The sequence below is a fragment of the Pectinophora gossypiella genome, chromosome 24 (assembly GCF_024362695.1).
Source record: "Pectinophora gossypiella chromosome 24, ilPecGoss1.1, whole genome shotgun sequence".
Lineage (NCBI taxonomy): Eukaryota > Metazoa > Arthropoda > Insecta > Lepidoptera > Gelechiidae > Pectinophora > Pectinophora gossypiella.
The window spans coordinates 7059923-7080610 of NC_065427.1; the positions used below are offsets into that span (position 1 = coordinate 7059923).

Below are 20688 nucleotides of genomic sequence, written 5' to 3' on the forward strand. Positions count from 1 at the left end.
GGATATTTAAATGTAGGGATTTAGAGTCACAATAGATCTGTCAAGGTCGCAGTGACCTCGCGGGCTGCATTCGGTCCGGGCCTCACAACTTTCAAATAATAATAATAGGGAGATGATGATCATCATCAGCCGTATGACGCCCACTGCTGGGCATAGGCCTCCCCCAAGGATCTCCACGACGATCGGTCCTGCGCTGCCCGCATCCAGCGGCTTCCCGCGACCTTCACCAGATCGTCGGTCCACCTTGTAGCGGGCCTACCCACTGAGCGTCGTCCGACACGTGGTCGCCACTCCAGAACCTTTCCGCCCCAACGGCCATCGGTTCTCCTCGCTATGTGTCCTGCCCACTGCCACTTCAGCTTTGCAATTCTTCGAGCTATGTCGGTGACTTTAGTTCTCCTGCGGATCTCCTCATTTCTGATTCGATCGAGCAGGGAAATACCGAGCATAGCTCTCTCCATTGCCCGCTGAGCGACACCGAGCCTCCTCACGAGACCCATAGTAAGCGAGATGATGATACAAATATATATTATTTTCTTTTTACATATAGAGAAGTAGGTATCTATTGATGCGATTGATGAATGTGGAGGAAGCAAGAGAAGTGTGTCAGGATCGAAGCAAATGGAATTCTATAGCCTCTGCTTACCCCGGTGGGAAATAGGCGTGAGTTTATGTATGTATGTAGGTATCTATTGATACATAAACATACAGACGTCATCAAATCCAAGTGTGTCTTGTACCGGCAGTCGATTCGGAGGTTCAGGGTTGGAATCCTGATGGGGATCTATCGCAAACACTTTGATCCCTAGTTTTGTTAGGGCATTTATAGCTGATCAACTGGTCGTCCGAAATTGAGATGATACGGCATATTCATGTGGGATATAGAAATAACACGGGATATTTTATATATCTTTACTCCTTACATAAACTGCCTATATACGTCCCACTGCTGGGCACCAGGCCTCCCCTCAATCAAACGGAGGGGGTATGGAACATACTCAGTAGTTTTAGGCGGATGAGACGTTCGTTATGTAAAAATTGACGATTCAAAGTGTAACTATGTTACCTACTGAATAAAGATATTTTTGAATTTGAATTTGACTCCACCACGCTGCTCCACTGCGGGTTGGTGGAGGTGTTTTTACGGCTAATAGCCGGGACCAACGGCTTAACGTGCCCTCCCAAGCACGGAATCATCTTACTTTTTCGGACAATCAGGTGATTCAAGCCTGAAAAGTCCTTACCAAACAAAGGACAGTCTCACAAAGTGATTTCGACAATGTCCCCATCGGGAATCGAACCCGGACCTCCAGGCTGTTAAGTTTACTCCTTATATTTTAACAAAATCCTCTAACCCGACCGACATCGCACCATCGACTCGCCTTTCTTACTTTTTAAAACTGCCTTACGTCCCATTCATTAAACATCCTCCTTTCATACCATAAACAATCAAATTCCCATTCATTATCCTTCCATAGTATTCTCACTTTCTTACATTCATAATAACCTTACTTGTCCAGTGAGAAGGTAAGTCAGGAAATTCGTCGAGGGAAGGCGGTCCCCCTTCTATTTGCTTTTTCATTTGTTCCGACCAAGATTTTATATATGAATGCGTAAGTCCAGGTACTGGCGGCCAGCGTTCCTCCCCATCTGATGGCTTTCCAGGCCTGCAACAACATAAGCATGAGCCTTGCCAGAATCAAACAGATCCAGACTGACCATAGAGCAGATCAAGTAAATGCCCGGAGGTCTGCATGACAAACGTTCGAATTCTATCGAGCGCTTGGACAAACTAACGGACAACGAATTGGACCTATAAGGGTTCCGTATTTCCTTTTGAAGGTCGGACCCTAAAAAGGAGTAAATTAACTTACGCGTTTAGATCATCAATCATGTCTGGTCCAGAAAAACATGGGAGGACTTCTCTAATAAGAGCTAGTAAAACACATAAACTGAAAACTTCCATAGTATTTTAACTTATCAAGTTATATATTAGGAGATATATAATAATGTGGGTTTCCACTTTCATTCACTGTTAAACAAACACCTGTGTTAAACGCGGGATTAAAAAACACCACAGTAATTTTGAGTTCGATTGAAACCAATCGTGTGATTGATTCTCGCTCGCTTTCACATGGGTATTAGGCGAAGAAATTCAAATTAAATAAACCAGGATAAAAATCGATGTGTAAGGAAAGCGAGTTACGCTAGTCAAAGATAAATTATGAAATTCTGATTAGGTACTAAACAAAGACAGATCTAAAGGTGACAAATGAATGAATGAACGGTGGTGATGAACGTGGAGGAAGCAAGAGAAGTGTGTCAGGATCGAAGCAAATGGAATTCTATAGGCTCTGCTTACTGCGGAGTACCAACCTCATCAACCCTGGTGGCAGGGTTACTATTGAGCCGCCAAAGGCCCCTGACATGGCTCATGTAACGACTACTTACTTACATCAGTAACTAGTAACCGGGACCAACGGCTTAACGTGCTTTCCGAGGCACGGATCTTTTTATTTTTTGGACAATCCGGTGATCAGCCTGTAATGTCCTAACCAAACTAGGGATCACGAAGTGATTTTTGTGATTTGTCCCCACCGAGATTCGAACCCGGGGCCTCCGGATCGTGAGCACAACGCTCAACCACTGGACCACGGAGGCCGTTCTAATAGTAATTTGTAAGTAGGAGCACAATAAATGTATCACATTATTTAATAAATAATAATTTAACAAATTAATAACATACATTAGCTAGGACACGAGTCTAAAAGGTATTGTTTAAGTATTTTTTTATATTTACTTTTATTTGGGTCTAGACGGACGAACGTAGATAGGTAGATAGATAAATTACTTTATTGACCACAATGGACACAAAAACGAAACGAACCTTTATATGATGAATACATACCTACAGTCATGAGCAATATAATGTACCCACTTTAGGACTCTGTCGCACTAACATATTTGACATTTAGTGAGACTTACAGTTCAATTTGTCAAAAAAGTTAATATGATATGGTACCAAAGTGTATACATATTAATGCTCGTGACCGTACCTTTGATATTAACCATCCATTTATGAACGTACCTATGTAAGTATGATGAATTATTTTAATAGGGCCTCTTTAGACCCCCTAACTTCCCATACCTGAAGGGTACACCAGCTCGATTGCAGGTTAAGTTATATGCGTCAGATATACCACGCCATCGTAAGTGAAGTCAGTATGTATAGTGTATGTTTCATTCTTACAAAACCAGTTGCTCTATGAATGAGTCCATTCAATAATATGGCGGGATGGGCGCATGCGCGGCATCGATCCGGCGAGAGGCGTCGCGGCAGGAGGGGGGGAGCGTTGTCCATGTATCACGTGTCGTCAAAGAAAATATAAATCCTATCTTATTTTATCTAGCCTAAAGTGTCCCACTGCTGGGCAAAGGCCTCCCTCCATTTCTTCCAAGACTCTCTCTCTCTAGTGCTTCCTCCAGCCCGCCTTCCAGGAAACCGTTCAAGTCGTCGCGTCATCTCCGCCTCGGTCTGCCGCGCCTGCGTCTATCTCTATTCGGAGACCATTCTGTGGTGGTCTTAGCCCACATGTCGTTAAGCATCCGACAGACGTGACCTGCCCAATCGCACTTGGCGCATGCGTGGACCACGTCCGATTTGAGTCTTACAATTTGAGTCTTAAGACACGATCAGTCCGTAAATTGGATGTCTTCAACAGATATGTCGGACCCTAGAAACGAACCTGTCTAGAAGTCCTCAGTCAGCAATACCATGTGTCTAACAAAAGAGGTTAACCATGCTTACCCTCCGTGACAGAATGTTTCTTTTCACTTTTTTTTTCTGCTCTTGTTATGTAGTAATTAGCCACATCGAAGCAATTCATCTAAGAAAAGCATCACACAACCAACCATCACCAACGGTCTCCGTGGGCCAGTGGTTGAGCGTTGTGCTCACGATCCGGATCTCCCGGGTTCGAATCCCGGTAGGACAAACCACAAATATCTCTTTGTGATCCCTAGTTCGGTTAGGACATTGCAGGCTGATCACCTGATTGTCCAGTAGTAAGATGATCCGTGCTACGGAAGGCACGTTAAGCCGTTGATCCCAGTTACTACTTCCTGATGTAAGTATGTAGTCGTTACATGAGCCATGTCAGGGGCCTTTGGCGGCTCAATAGTAACCCTGGCACCAGGGTTGATGAGGTTGGTACTCCGCAGTAAGCAGAGACTATAGAATTCCATTTGCTTCGATCCTGACACACTTCTCTTGCTTCCTCCACGTTCATCACCACCGTTCATTCATTCATTTGTCACCTTTAGATCTGTCTTTGTTTAGTACCTAATCAGAATTTCATAATTTATCTTTGACTAGCGTAACTCGCTTTCCTTACACATCGATTTTTATCCTGGTTTATTTAATTTGAATTTCATGTTACATGAGTCATGTTAGGGGCCTATGGCGGCTCAATAATAACCCCGACGCCAGTGTTTATGGGATTGGTAATTCACCTCACAACCCACACGATAGAAGAAGAGAATTCAAACAAAATGTCAAATAGCAATATTGCTTTTTTAGATGAATTGCTTCGATGTGGCTTTTTAACCCCCCAGATATATATCTCATATAGGTTAGGTCACACACCCCCGAAAATACATTTCTCGAGAATGTGAGTTTTCTCACGATGTTTTCCTTCACCGCTGAGCATAATCATTTATGATCCAAACATGAATTCGAAAACAAAGTCGGCTATCATTGGTTTAGGCCTGTACTGTATTCGAACCCGCGACCTTAAAGTGAGAGGCAAGCGTTCTACCAACTGAGGTACCACGGATTTAATGCGCTTTTAAATTAATAGCGTTCAGGAAGTACTTTTTCATGGATTTATTAATCCGCGTGACAGCAACACTGGAGCAACGCGACGTACATAGCGGTCAAACACATAACCCTTCTTTTTGCTTCGTCGCCGTCGGGTAAAAATAAATCATTATAAAATATTCATACACAGGCTTATCGTACCTTCCTAGATCGTGTCCACCTGATGTCCCAATTGGGGTAGTCATAGGACCAACGTGATAGGTGGTGAGCCGTATCGCCGTCTATAATGGACGGCCTGGTGTTAGTGAACATTTTACTTAAGATAAATTAATAACTGATCGAAGTCTGGCACCGGGGTTCACAATATTATGCAATTCCAACAATACTACTTGTCTGTTTGACTCAAGAAATATTTTTAAAGGCATCTCGTGTGTCGGTAGCTATGGAAACACACCCACAACTGGAATAATACGTTTACGGAAAATCATGTGCCGATGTTCCCAAAATTCTTTCATTTTCTTTCCAATTCCAGGCATATTTTTTAAACTATGGCTCACTTTTACATGGACGAAATATATTAAATATTTTATTTATTTTTACAGTTTAATTATTGTGAGCTTCGTTATAAGACACTAAAGTCAATATTACTAAAAGTACATGTTATTATTTTCATCGCGTTTATAATCCCGTAGATTTTTTAATACAAAGCAACTTATTTTCACGGAATAAGCGCCATCTTGAAAAGATTTGGCAAAATTATTTTTGGTCCGAACGAGAAAAGGAGCAACAGTTGTTATAGCGTAATGTTGACTTTCATCCTTTCTACTTTTTCCTTAAGCATAAATCAATCCTAAATCTTCAGGTTAGGTAAGCCTGTGAAAAACGGGATAACGCTAGAGATATGATGATAATATGCACAGTCATGAGCAATATAATGTACCCACTTTAGGACTCTGTCGCACTAACATATTTGAGACTTACAGTTAAATTTGTCCAAAAAGTTAATGTGACATGGTACCAAAGTGTATACATATTAATGCTCGTGACCGTATGATAGCCGTTTTGTCACAATTATGTACAGTTAGTCGCTCCTTTAACGTAGTTATTATTTAATACCATACTTGTTGAGCGGGGCAAACGTGAAAACACCCCAGCTAGAATAGCGTGCCGCTTGAAATTCAAATTCAAAAATACCTTTGTTCAGTAGGTAACATAGTTATACTTTGAATCGTCATTTTTTACATAGCAAACATCTCATCCGCCTAAAACTGCAGCTTCTTACAACCTGTATAGCCGGGGAAAAGAAGATGGAAGAAAAACCTCGGCACAGGGCCAAAGACGTTCTTTATAAAGTAAAAGAACATAAAATATTGTTATACAATTGAGTAATTTGGCTGCCTAATATCAGTTCCCAGTCAATTGATCCCATGCATTCATGTCATCTTATCGGTAGCCTTATAATAATCTTTTTTACAATGTTTCTATTAGTTTAAACTTATAATTATTTCACGCTTAAGCCGCTGAATCAATTTAGATTAAGACATTATTTTTAATGGAGATAGTTTTGTGTACGTATGTACAATATTCCACGCGCAATAACCGAAATCCAAGCCATCTTCCCGGGTATGTCGTAAAAACCGACAGAGGGATTCTGTAGAAATAATACTACCTTATAATAAAAACATTCACTATTCATGATACAACAAACCACAATACACATATACATTTCCTTACATACTTAATAACATTAATTACTTAACCTAAGATTTGACTTATTGTCGATGTGCTGCAAATGGCCTTAATTTCTTGGCCGGGAAAAAACCCGAAAAAAAATTAGGGTTCATGCATACATAGGTAGAAATTGCAATAGGACTTCGAGGACCCCGATACCGACCCCGCCGGCGCGGTCAACGATTTCCCTCAATCAGCGCTTATCGCTATCGACCCATTAGGGTCGATTAATTCTTTTAAATATTTTTCCTCTCAGACGACGCCCTGAGCCGAGATTCGCGCCCAACTGGGTACCCTCAGGCCTGTTGTCTTAAACGTTGTACCGGGTGAGAGCCTTCAGCGCTCCCCATTTGTAAGGCCAAGTAGTTAATGCCATCTGCGGCCAATCTACAATAAGTCACGCAAAAAAAAGGACTTCGTATCAAAAGCGGCAACGAGTTGTCTTCTCCGAAAGGCATTTCTCGGGTATGTGGGTTTCCTCACGATGTTTTCCTTCGCCGCTGAGCACGCGATAATCATTATTATTATAAGTGCTTATGTATGTATTATTTTTATTTTCCAGAGTGAAATTGGTTCGAGAAATAACTGACGTGATATCAACGATAACAAAACGACGCGGCGGTAAGTTAGACTTTTCATACTTACTTACATTTTATTTTATGTTTTCTCGACCATAAAAACTCGATCTAATGTGTTACACGCTTACTTAGACCTAATTGCACTCCTCTCTACATTATTACCTTATCAACAATAAATAAAATAAACATACTTAAATAAAATATAAATTCAAAATTAGAATTTTTATTTTATTTATTTTTTAAATTTCGTACTACGCCCGCGGCACGTGCCCGCGCCGCACTCAGCGCGAATTATATCGATTATATAATTATAGGCATAGGTACAAAGTTTATCCGCGTCGTTAGCATTCGCTGTATTTATTGGTTAAAGCCCTCGATATGATAATGATTATGATGATGATTCGCGACAAGGAGAGGATAAAAACAAGCGTTCAGCTTCTTATCTAACCGAGCTTATGGTAACATGAGATGTACTGATATACCTATGACGCCTATACCTATATATGTATACACTCACTCTTCGATAGCTATATTTAAGTCCCATGTCTTCTTCTATCGTGTGGATTGTGAGGTGGATTACCAACACCATCAACCCTGGTGTCAGGGTTACTATTGAGCCGCCAAAGGCCCCTGATGTGATTCAAGTAACGACTACTTACTTACATCAGTAAGTAGTAACCGGGGCTAACGGCTTAACTTGCATTCCGAAACACGGATCATCTTACTTTAAGACAATCAGGTGATCAGCCTGTAATGTCCTAATCAAGCTAGGGATCACAAAGAATTTTTTGTGATATGTCTCCACCGGGATTTGAACCCGGGTCGTGAGCCCAACGCTCAAACCACTGGACCATTGAGGCTGTTGTAATACACTAGCCTATTGCCACACAATTAATTCTGTACTTTGTAAAAGAAATGCAAGTTTCCTTATGACTACTTATAATTCCTTATAATAACTACTTATAAGTATTAATTACTTATAAGTATTATTGAATGATTGATTGAATTCTACCATTCTGTCCACCCCATTCACTGTTACGGTCATGAGTTTTGTATATAAACGATAGGTCAGTTCATCATCACCAGCCCATTAACGTCCCCACTGCTGGGGCACGGGCCTTCCCTATGGATGGATAGGGAGATCGGGCCTTAAACCACCACGCGGGCCCAGTGCGGATTGGTGGTTATTAACGACTGCTAATGCAGTCGGGACCAACAGCTTAACGTGCCTTCCGAAGCACGGAGGAGCTCAAGATGAAAACTTTTTTTTGTGGTCACCCATCTTATTACTGGCCTTTGCGAAAGTTGAAACTTTGCGAAAGAAGGCCCGTGCCCCTGCAGTGGGGACGTTAATGGGCTGGTGATGATGATGATGACAGCAAATAAAAAATTGTTGACAAAAAGTATTTTTTTAAGTTAATCAGACTTTAAAATCTGTCAAATAATAAGTTTCAACAGCATAGCTCTTATAGTTTCGGAAAAAAGTGGCTGTGACATACGGACGGACAGACAGACATGACGAATCCATAAGGGTTCCATTCTGGGGGTTACCTTTCTTTATTCTATGCTAACAGGTCAAGTCCTTTCTACAATGTATAGACACGTATGGCTTTATTTTATTTTCTTAGAGGACCTTACGGCATTGATTGAACAATATAAGTGAGTACTGCTTGTCTTCCCGGACATGTCGTAAAAACCGACAAAGGGATTGTGTCCTCTAACATGATGGACTAAAGTTATGGGTGATAGGCTGATCCCTTATCACGATAAGGTATCATATCCAGCTTACGACATCGCATCAACAGTGGCTGCAAGTTATTTGATTACTTGTGGCTCTGCCCACTACATTAGGGATTACGGGCGTGAGCTTATGTATGTATGTATGTAAGTGAATACGTAATACTAACGAATAAAATTAATTCTAAGAAATGAGTTTTCCAAAAAGGCGATTACTTTCTTGTCTCACAAATATTCAAAGCCTTGTCGATATCAATTACATCCAAAGCTAACAATTTATAATACAACAAAAACTGTTTAAATATTAATTTAGCACCCAAACCCCCGAGTTACTAGCTGTCACAACCATTTATTAGATTCGGAATACCCCAATCAAAGGTACAATTACAGACACCTACAAATTCTTACTGACATCTAAGAAGTACGTGAGCTGAGCTCCATCCAAGCCTACATTCCGTCCTTTTCTTTCCTTACACATAACGTATGCATCCGTCTCTTTCTATAAGACACCCACTCGCGCTACACCTACGTAAAACAACCCCTGTTCAGCCCACATTCAGATTCAGTCGTAGTCCCGACGTTGCCGCGCGCGCGCGTTTCCCGCCGGAAAATCGATAAAAAAAAACAAAAACATTTTTTATCACCGAACACAGCGTCCGCATTCGAAAATTCAAATCGCGCGCCAGCAATGACATTTTGACATAGAAGACACATTTTTAAAAATTTTAAAAGTAAAAGAATACAATAAAATATATTCAGCCTAATTGATGACAATAATTCTAATAAATAAGGCGTCGGGGCTGGAGTAACGTCTCAGAATATTGTGTGGTGACATCAGGTGGGCGCCGTAACAGCTACCAACAGGTGAGTGGGCATGTTTCTATCCAATCAAGATTTTTTACGCCAGAAACTGACGGAAAATATTAGCCAATTTTGTCCGAAGAGAAAAATATTAAAGCTTTTTATTACAGTTTGCGCCGGTTTCTCGAAACAAAGGTTTTATCGTCCTTCGATGAAATGTTAATGAATCGAATCAACCGATCAATCAATTCGTTGTCATATCGATATTGGGGAAAAACCACTGGGGAAAACGTTTATTTTTCGTTGAAAGAATTTTGCCTTGCGACACGGCGACGTAATAAAATGGAGTTGTCATTTTTTGTGACGATTTTTTAAGTACAGAAATAATGGGTAACATAAATCTTTGAATCATATTTCTTATTTAAGTAAACGTTTTTCTGTCGATCGTCTCATCCATCTGAAACTACTGTAGCTTCTCAGTCGAGGAAAACTGGCTGTAAGAAAACCCACGGCACGGACCCCTTAATGTTCTTAACAAGAATCGTAAAACAATTTCAGTAATTTGACCCCTCTATATTCATCCTCAAATTTACCTATATGTACCTACCTAATTGCTTGTAGAGAAATATCTATGAAACGTAACTAGCAGCTCTTCATCCCGTTCATGTCTAACGGCCAATGTGGTCCAGTGGTTGAGTGTTGGATTCACGATCCGGAGGCTCCGGGTTCGAATCCCGGTGGGAACATATTATCACAAAAGTCACTTTGTGATCCCTAGTTAGTTTGTTAGGTTAAGACATTACAGGCTGATCACCTGATTGTCCGAAGGTAAGAAGATCCGTGCTTTGGAAGCCACTTTAAGCCGTTGGTCCCGGTTACTATTTACTAATGTAAGTGAGTAATCGTTACGTGAGCCACGTCAGGGGCCTTTGGCGGCTCAAGCATAACCCTGACACCAGGGTTGAAGATGTCTTCTTAGCCTTATGCATGTTATGGCCCCGATTCCTGCAGACACCTCCTAATTTTATTTTAAGTTATACCTGTCATTTTCTTACCCGCTGAAAAGGAAAGGGACAGATTATTGACAATTGTTAATTTTAAAATGAGCAAGTGATTGAATTAAAAACACGGACGAATAAAATAGGCATCTCGCGGATATTCACCCTAATGTTATCTGCTGTCAATTTAATTATGTTGGGTTATTGGCCAATATAACATGTTGAGAGGGTTTTTTTTTTTTATTTCTTCCTAAAATTGACGTGTGTTCCATAAATTTTATGCCTGTCGATTGTCGATTGTGAACCCGGGACCTCCGGATCGAGAGCCCAACGCTCAACCACTGGACCACAGAGGCCGTAATATGGCCGTCAGCTTATGTCATATCATTTATTGCGATTCACATATATGTAGAAGGTATGTAATGAGGAGGGATGAAAGGCATATTAAGAGGAAAGTTATGAGTATGAATGTGAAGCTCGGTGGCGCAGCGGTAAACGCGCTCGGTCTGCGATTGTTGAAGTTGAAGCAACTTTCGCAAAGGCCGGTCATAGGATGGGTGACCGAGTCTCACTAAATGTCAAGTATGTTAGTGCGACAGAGTCCTAAAGTGGGTACATTATACTGCTCATGACTGAACAGGATATCGTACCCTGCGTTAGTTTAGACTCCGGCGTCTACAAATATTACCACGATTATTTGTTAATAAAATAAAGATTTTTCTTACTTACTTACTTAAGGTCGCAGGTTCGAATAACAGGCCTAAACCAATGATTTACGAACTTGTTTGCGAATTCGTTTTTACATCATAAATTGTATTATCGTGCTCAGCGGTGAAGGAAAGCATCGTAAGGAAACCCACAAACCAGAGAAATGCGTTTCGGATCGTTTTCAGATCGTTTTTTTATCTGCGCGAGTTATATACCACTATATATGGTACTTTGAGTGGTGATATAGTGGTATATAACCCGGTACCTTTGGTGATATAAGTTATTACATTCTTTAGTCTAAATATCACACTCCAATGATTTTTCTTTTCCGTAATAAAATATTGAGTATAGGATAGACAAAAACCATGAATGCCGGGTCGAATTCGATTACGATTTATACATATTTGGAAGACGTATGCTGTACAGTCGAGCATAAAATTTGAATACGCCATATACAGGGAGTTAGTGACATCGTAACGAATACTGAGGGTGATGATTCAGACCATGATTATGAGTAAATATCAAGTGGAATTTTCCGTCGCAAAATTCACGATTATTGTTAGTTTTTGTAATTATTTTCAATTCTATACTTTTGCGATTGAAAATTTCACTTGATATTATCTCAGAATAATGAGCTGAATCATCCCTCTCAGTATTCGTTACGATGTCACTTACACCCCATACAAGTATAATACAAGTACGGTATAGGTGTTAGTAACACCGTAACGAATACTGAAGGGGATGATTCAGACCATGATTCTGAGTCCATACAACTATCAAGTGGAATTTCCTGTCGGAAAAGTCATGAAAATTTTAGCATTTTTTAAAATTATTTTCAATTATATACTTTTGCGACGAAAAATTCCACTTGATATTAACTCAGAATCATGGTCTCAATCATCAGTCAAAGTTTTCATTACGATGTCACTAACACCCCGTATATAAAAACGGAAGGGTCATCGAAGCTTTGTCACCTAACCCCTTTTATGTCCGTCACAATCGCTGGTCACCCGTATTTTGTTGGTGTATGTTTACCCGACTTCAGCGAAGCAAAAAGGAACGTTATGAGTTACCGCTATGCATGTTTGTGTGTATGCACGACTGTTCCAACCTAACTTCTATACCACCTGTCAGAATTTAACAAATGAGGTGTCACTAGAAGCGTCTTGATTGTCCGGTGGTTATAGGCTATGTGACGTCACGCTAAATTCAACGTAGCGCCCTGTAGAGGACGTTAAATGAGGACGAAAGGGAAAAAATGTGCTCCACTGCGGGTTGATGGAGGTGTTTGGGCTAGTAGCCCTGGACCAACGGCTTAGCGTGCCTTCAGAAGCACGGAATCATTTTACTTTTTAGGACAATCAGGTGATTCAGGCCTGCAATGTCCTTACCAAACAAATGACAGTCTCACAAAGTGATTTCGACAATGTCCCCATCGGGAATCCAACCCGGATCGTGAGCCTAACGCTCTAACCACTAGGACACAGAGGTTGTTACTTACACAAACTACTTAAGTATATTATATTTCGCAAATTATTCAAGCATGTAGTCGTTGAAAGTTACTTATGCGAATAAAAACCATTACTTACGCTAGTCGCTCAGAATGGTGAATGTGGATATAATGTTTGTAGAGGTAGGTATAGGTATATCTCTAAAGTTGATTAATCTATAGTGTATTCATCCCCCTAGCATTATCCCGTTTTCCACAGGGTCCGCTTACCTAACCTGAAGATTTGACAGGACGGTTTTTACAGAAGCGACGCCTGTCCGACCTTCCAACCCGCGAAGGGAAAGCCAGCCCAATACAGGTTAGGTCACATACCTCCGAAAATGCATTTCTAGGGAATGTGGGTTTCCTCACGATGTTTTCCTTCACCGCTGAGCACGTGATAATCATTTATGATCCAAACATGAATTTAATAAAAAACAAATCTATAATATAGTTTATTACGACGAATGGATTAAAAACATCATAGAAGTTAAACTAGAAGGAAAAAGAGGAAGGGGAAGACCAAGAATAGCTTACATGAAACAGATTAAAAAAGTAGGCGAACGTCTTCTATCGTGTGGGTTGTGAGGTGGATTACCAACCCCATCAACCCTGGTGGCAGGGTTATTACTGAGCCGCCATACGCCCCTGACATGACTCATGTAACGACTACGTACTTACATCAGTAAGTAGTAACCGAGACCAACGGCTTAACGTGCCTTCCGAGGCACGGATCATCTTTCTTTTGGACAATCGGGTGATCAGCTTATAATGTGCTGACCAAACTAGGGATCACAAAGTGATTCGTGGTCGTGAGCACAACGCTCAACTAATAGCCGGGACCAAAGCCACATGCCTTAACGTACCCTCCAAAGCACGAAATCATTAATTTTTTTCGGACAATCAGGGGATTCAAGCGTGCAAAATCCATACCAAACAAAGGACAGTCTCACAATGTGATTTCGAGAATATCCCCATCGGGAATCGTACCCAGACCTCCCGATCGTGAGCCTAACATTCTAACCACTGTACCACGGAGACAGTTAGTCAATGCTCTTTTATCTATTCTAATTTGTGAGATGAAGTTAGGGTTTGAATAGAGATATCTCCAAAGTGCGACCAGTTGTGAGTTTAACAGATAATAGCAAAGGAATTCCGAGACAAAGGGAAAAGGTAATTTCGACCTTTACTAGTCCAACTTAAAGGCGTTTAATGAAGACAGTACTGCCATGTGATTCTCTAAAAGATATTTCATGATTTTATCACTACCTAGACCATTGATGTATAACATATATTATGCAGGATGCTAGTGACACTAACCATGATACTGAGCTGATATCAATTGGAGTTATCTGTCGCAGAAGTCATCATCATCATCAATTTAAGAGCCACGCTCTTGTCGGTGCAGCATTTTCCATGCTACTTTTTTAGGGAAAAATATGGCAGTAGTTTCCCTCTTGCCTTGCGCCCCGCAGTACTCTGTCTGACACAAGTGGAATGGCGCCCAGAGTAATCTATTACAAAGCCATACTAGGACTCCTGTCCTCCGCCTCTGAATAGTACTGACAGTTACTGCTGCCCTCTGTCAGATTCCAGGTTAAAGTCCCTGTGACTTGCCTCTTCCGTCCTGCATCGCCGTACCGATGGCTCCCATCGTCGCCTATAGGGACCCAGACCTACGGAGTATAACGTAAAACCCTTACCCAGGGATACGGGTGAAGACTTCAACGGTTGCAGAAGTATGGAACTGAAAATACTTTAAAAAAAAAAACAAAAGAATGCGAATTTTTCGACGGAAAATTCCACTTGATATTAACTCGGAATCATGAGCTGAATCATCCACTATGTTATTTTCCAGGACTCTCCAGAACCATAGAATTCAACCTTACGAGTTGGAATTCATGTTTGAAACTTAGATAACTGATATCGCGTGGTTTCCAGGATTTATGCCGGCTGTTAGCGACAATAGGGGCTTTATAAAGCACACCACCACCATTGATGACCAATCTATACACTTAATTACAATTTGCCTCAATGTTTACTGTCTATTCATCTTCTCTCGTGTGGGTTGTGAGGTGGAGTACCAACTTTATCAACCCTGGTGTCAGGATTACTATTGAGCCGCTAAAGGCCCCTGACATGGCTCATGTAACGACTACTTACTTACATCAGTAAGTAGTAACCGGGACCAACGGCTTAACGTGCCTTCCGAAGCACGGATCATCTTACTTTCGGACAATCAGGTGAACAGCCTGTAATGTCCGAAACTAGGGACCTCAAAGTAATTTTTGTGATATATCCCCACCGGGATTCGAACCCAGGACCTCTGGATCGTGAGCCCAACGCTCAACCACTGGACCACGGAGGTCGTTCTCTCACTGTCTATTTATTTGTACACTCTCTTGTGTAAATTGTTTTTATTACCAGTTTTGATTGTAAGTTATGTGTTATACCGTATTTTGTTTTATATTTGTTAGTGTGGTATCTCTATATAATAACCGTTCCTTTCTTTCTTTCTTTAAAAGATACACCCCTGTTACGTGGGACTTAAACGTACCTACTTGTATAACTAACCTCTGTCTACCCCAGGGGATCACGCGTTCTATGGTGGTTGGTATATCATTCAAGAAAGAACTCAATTTTAATGCCTCAACAATATGATGAGGTGTAATTCAGTACTATTCAGAGGCGGAGGACAGGAGTCTTAGTACGGCTTTGTAATAGACTACTCTGGGCGCCATCCCACTCGCGTCATAGAGTACTGCGGGGCGGAAGGCAAGAGGGAAACCACTAACATAGAATCACTACATAGCTACAGATAGATAGATAAAATACTTTATTGAGCACAATGGACACAAAATTCAGAGATAAGGACAACATATACAGAAAAGCCCAACAGGCGGCCTTATTGCTCATGCAGCAATTTCTTCCAGGCAACCTTTAGGTACAGGAAAATTATAGTATAAAACAAAGTCGCTTTTTCTGTCCCTATGCACGCTTAAATCTTTAAAACTACGCAACGGATGTTGATGCCGTTTTTTTATTACATAGAGTGATTCAAGAGGAAGGTTTATATATATATATATATATATATATATAATAACATCCATTAAATAGTAGAGAAATACTGTTATTTGTGAGGTTTTTTAATGTGATGTCGTAAATAATTTCATTTTTTCCTGAGCATTGCACCCGAGCGAAGCGGGGGCGGGTCGCTTTTAGAATTATAAAGGGTGGATGATGTAATTGTGCGTGGGCTTAATGAAGGGGTCATCAGTTATACCCAAAAACAAAGATAAAATATGCATATGTCTGTTATCAATGAAATTAGGAGGTTAAACGAAGGAAAATCTGTACAGCGCCTTCTATATTGTTTTTGAGGAACTTAGCCTAGAAAGTGCCTCATTTGCGCTCAGTCCAGCATCATCATCATCATCATCATCAGCCCATTAACGTCCCCACTGCTGGGGCACGGGCCTTCCCTATGGATGGATAGGGAGATCGGGCCTTAAACCATCACGCGGGCCCAGTGCGGATTTGATGGTTATTAACGACTGCTAATGCACCCGGGACCAACGGCTTAACGTGCCTTCCGAAGCACGGAGGAGCTAGAGATGAAAACTTTTTTTGTGGTCACCCATCCTATGACCGGCCTTTGCGAAAGTTGCTTAACTTCAACAATCGCAGACCGAGCGCGTTCAATCGCAGTCCAGCATAGAAGCATTTTAATGTTATGGAGATAAATCCCAAGAACGCTTTGAATTTAAACGGAGCAGGATTACCACTCTGTAATTACTTAGGGAAGGGTTGGGTGACGTCACCTTGGGACTGTGCAAGGTTACAGTCACTAAGCGACAAACTAAGAATGTTACTAGCAAGTTTATTAATGTGTGTAACATCTCTACTGCTATATGATTTTACAAACATAACATAAGCTCACGAATAGGAAATGTAATCCCGACAGAGATGTGGTGTAAAAGACGATATAGTGACTAAGATTGAGAAGGGAATGTTAGGTTGGTTTGGACACGTAGAGCGGATGAAGGATAATAGAATTGCAAAAGCGGTATATAAAGCGAAAGTTGATGGTACGGCTGGCAGAGGAAGACCTAGAAGGACGTACATTGACCAAATTAGACATGTCCTTAGAAAAGGTTCAGTACGTGCGACTCTGAACCGGCGTACGTGTATGAAGCGGTTGATGAATGTGGAGGAAGCAAGAGAAGTGTGTCAGGTCTCTGCTTACCCCGGTGAGAAATAGGCGTGAGTTTATATATGTATGTATGTATGTATGCAATTCCGACTCGAGATCGCAAATTCGAGATCTCGCGGACTTTGAATACCAGATAATATTTTAAATTTTAAATTTGTCAGAGAATACATTTAAACCTCACGTGAAGCTTACTTTATGTAAAAAAGCTTATTATAAGATTAATGATTACCTAAATGATAAAAATGTCTGGTATTGAATGTGTTCCTCTAGTTATTAAATAACTTGTAATGTACCACCCTCATTGATTTAAAAGATGTGTTGCTGTTGCAGTTTCTTGTCATTTTTTCTCCTCATCCATAACACCTTGCGAAATGACGTAAATTAAAAAATGTTACATTGACCTTCTACAAGTTTATCCATGATAATTACGTTAAATAAATGATTGTGTTATGGCTGATGAGAAGAAATGACAAGAAACTTCAACAGCAACACATCTTTTAAAAACCAATGAGGGTATACATTACAAGTTATTTAATAACTAGAGGAACACATTCAATACCAGTCATTTTTATCATGTAGGTAGTCATTAATCTTATAAGCTTTTTTACATAAAGTACCTAAGCTTCACGTGAGCTTTAAATTTATTTTCTGTCAAATTTAAAGTATTGTCTGGTATTTTATTGTAAAAACGTATATATAATTCCAAAAAAGATGATTTTTTTTACTTAATCTAGAATTTTGAATAGCAATTTTATTTTTATTTTTGTATTGTAAGTATGCCTTTCACAGTTTCTGAGGTATTCTGATACGCATTTGAACGCATTCTCTTTCGCGTCTATCCCAGTCCAACAAAGGAGTATTTTACGAAGTTATCAGATTGGAAACATATAAGTAACTGCAAAGCTCTGTGTGGGTAGAACAGTCCTCCCACATGGTATCGTTCCCACGAAACGAACATTAACGACATTTCCCGTTTTCCGGCTGATTTTTTTCTACCCGAAATGTTTAGGTACGGGAGAATAAGTTTTGGCGATATTTTTCACATTAATAACACACACACACACACACACACACACATTTATCTTTTAATTCAACAGCACTTTGCTTCGTAAATAAATTCGTAGTACTGTCTTTTGTATACTAATGAAATGGTTACTGATGCTTATAGCACTGGAATTAATTTTCCTGTTTTAAGTGTCAGTAGCTATATACCTTAAATATTGTATAAATCTAGCTAAACAATGTAGTGCTAAGTTTTTACTGTGTAATCAACTTTTATACACAATACATTTTATCTTATCTTATCTTCTTATCCTACTATTTATAATATTTTCACAATGTCCGCTTACCTACTGGTGTTCGGATTCACCGGCTTGCTTCTCAACCAGGAGCGCCGGTTCGAAACCCGGTACCAGACTTGCACCAATGAAATGCGTAGTTAACATTTGGAATTCCCATTGGAATTCATTGCCGTCTTGCTGGTGAAGTTTGTTTTTATTTGTTTGTTTTTAATAGGCATTTTCTGGGTAAGCTCGTTCCAACGTCGATCTCTTCTTCTCCTCGTGAAAGAACGAAGTCAAGAGCAAACCCATCTTAATTAAAAAAAAAAGTAATGACCACTGACTGTGGTCCTGTGGTACGGTCACGAGTACTAATGTGTATAGACTTTGGAACCATGTCACATTAACTTTTTTGACAAATTAAATCGTAAGTCTCATTAAATGTCAAATATGATAGTGCGACAGGGTTCTAAAGTGGGTACATGATATTGCTCATGACTGTACTTTCTTCTCAGCCGGGGAACGCCGGTTCGAAGCTCTCGCACCAATGAGTTATTAATTTATCTCAAGTGCAGTTTTCACTAACACAGTTGGCTCGAGCAACATAATACCGTTCAACTATCACGTTGGTTTAACAGAAAGCTCGATGAACGCGTGTTTACTTAGTTCGTTGACTGCCAGCCAAATGCGATTAACTGTAAGATCTGTATTTTTTCTTTTCACCACAAAATGCGCTCATAGCTTCCCCAGAGTACAAGAAAACAGAACAAAATTGAGCATAATACGCACGTGTTGCTTAAGTCACGACCTTCCTTAAAAATGTATAATAAGTAATAACCATTTGACCTATTTTATTTCACCATTTTGCCGCCATAATGGAGAGGCAGTCTCTGTATATCTCATGATTTGGAGTTCCTGGGTTCAGAGAAGCACGATCCCTAGTTTGACTACATTACAGGCTAATCACTCGATTTTCCAAAACACCGACCATCTTGGTCGGCGTTTCGGAGGGCACGTTAAGCTGACGGTCCCGGCTAATATTTACTATAAGTAGTGTAATGTGTTCACCTCAATATACGGACGGCCTCTGTGGTCCATGGTTGAGCGTTGGACTCACGATTCGGAGGCCCCGGGTTCGAATCCCGGTGGAGACATATCACAAAAATCACTTTGTGATCCCCAATTTGGTAAGGACATGACAGGCTGATCACCTGATTGTCCGAAAGTAAGATGACCCATGCTTCGGAAGGCACGTTAAGCCGTTGGTCCCGGTTACTATTTACTGATGTGAGTGGGTAATCGTTACATGAGCCATGTCAGGGGCATTTGGCGGCTCAATAGTAACTATGACGCCAGGGTTAATAAGGAAGGTATTGATCTGACACACCCACACGAGAAAAGAGAAGAACATAGACAGACATCGATATCACCGTCAACCAATTGACAAGGATATCGGGCGTATTTTACGATTCTACCCGATTAGGTTCTCTAATCAGCAGCGAATCTTGCGTCAGAAAACTCCTTCAGAACCCCGATGCCATGCCCGCCGACGTGTCAGCGTTTTTGGTCTTACAGCGCTTATCGTTGTCTGCCCACGCGAGCCTGGTCTTCTCAAACATAATCCTCTCAGATGACTACTATTAGGGATTAGGAAAAGACTACAATCACGATCAAGTTGATCTTATACAAGTTCATCAATTATCAGATTTCTCGTGTATCAGAATTTGAATTTAGAACTATGTCCTTTATTGTCGTTTTGTTCTGAGCATCCATCGCTATTCGAAATACAAAAATGCAAATCTCCATGTTTATCAATTATCAGATTTCTCGTGTATCATAATTTGAATTTAGAACTATGTCCTTTATAGTCGTTTTGTTCTCAGCATTCATTGCTATTTGGAATACAAAAAAAGCTAATCTCCATGTTCATCAATTATCAGATTTCTCGTGTATCATAATTTGAATTTAGAACTATGTCCTTTATAGTCGTTTTGTTCTCAGCATTCATTGCTATTTGGAATACAAAAAAAGCTAATCTCCATGTTCATCAATTATCAGATTTCTCGTGTATCATAATTTGAATTTAGAACTATGTCCTTTATAGTCGTTTTGTTCTCAGCATTCATTGCTATTTGGAATACAAAAAAAGCTAATCTCCATGTTCATCAATTATCAGATTTCTCGTGCATCAAAATTTGAATGTGGAACTAAATCCTTTATTGTCGTTTTGTTCCGTGCATCCATCGCTATTCGAAATACAAAAAAGCAAATCTCCATGTTCATCAATTATCAGATTTCTGTTGTATCAGAATTTTAATTTAGAACTATGTCCTT

At 40.3% G+C, this 20688-nt stretch overlaps 1 protein-coding gene across 2 annotated transcripts in view; it reads left to right on the plus strand.

The window, feature by feature from the left end:
• Positions 1 to 20688, plus strand: part of LOC126377897 (uncharacterized) — a 119880-nt gene that overhangs the window by 5344 nt on the left and 93848 nt on the right. Inside the window, exon 2 of one of the 2 annotated variants that reach the window (XM_050025950.1) lies at positions 7113 to 7171. The exons of the other annotated variant lie outside the window; for it this stretch is intronic. The gene's annotated coding sequence lies outside the window, so the exon portion shown is untranslated. The remainder of the gene's footprint in view (positions 1 to 7112; positions 7172 to 20688) is intronic. 2 annotated transcript variants of the gene reach the window in all.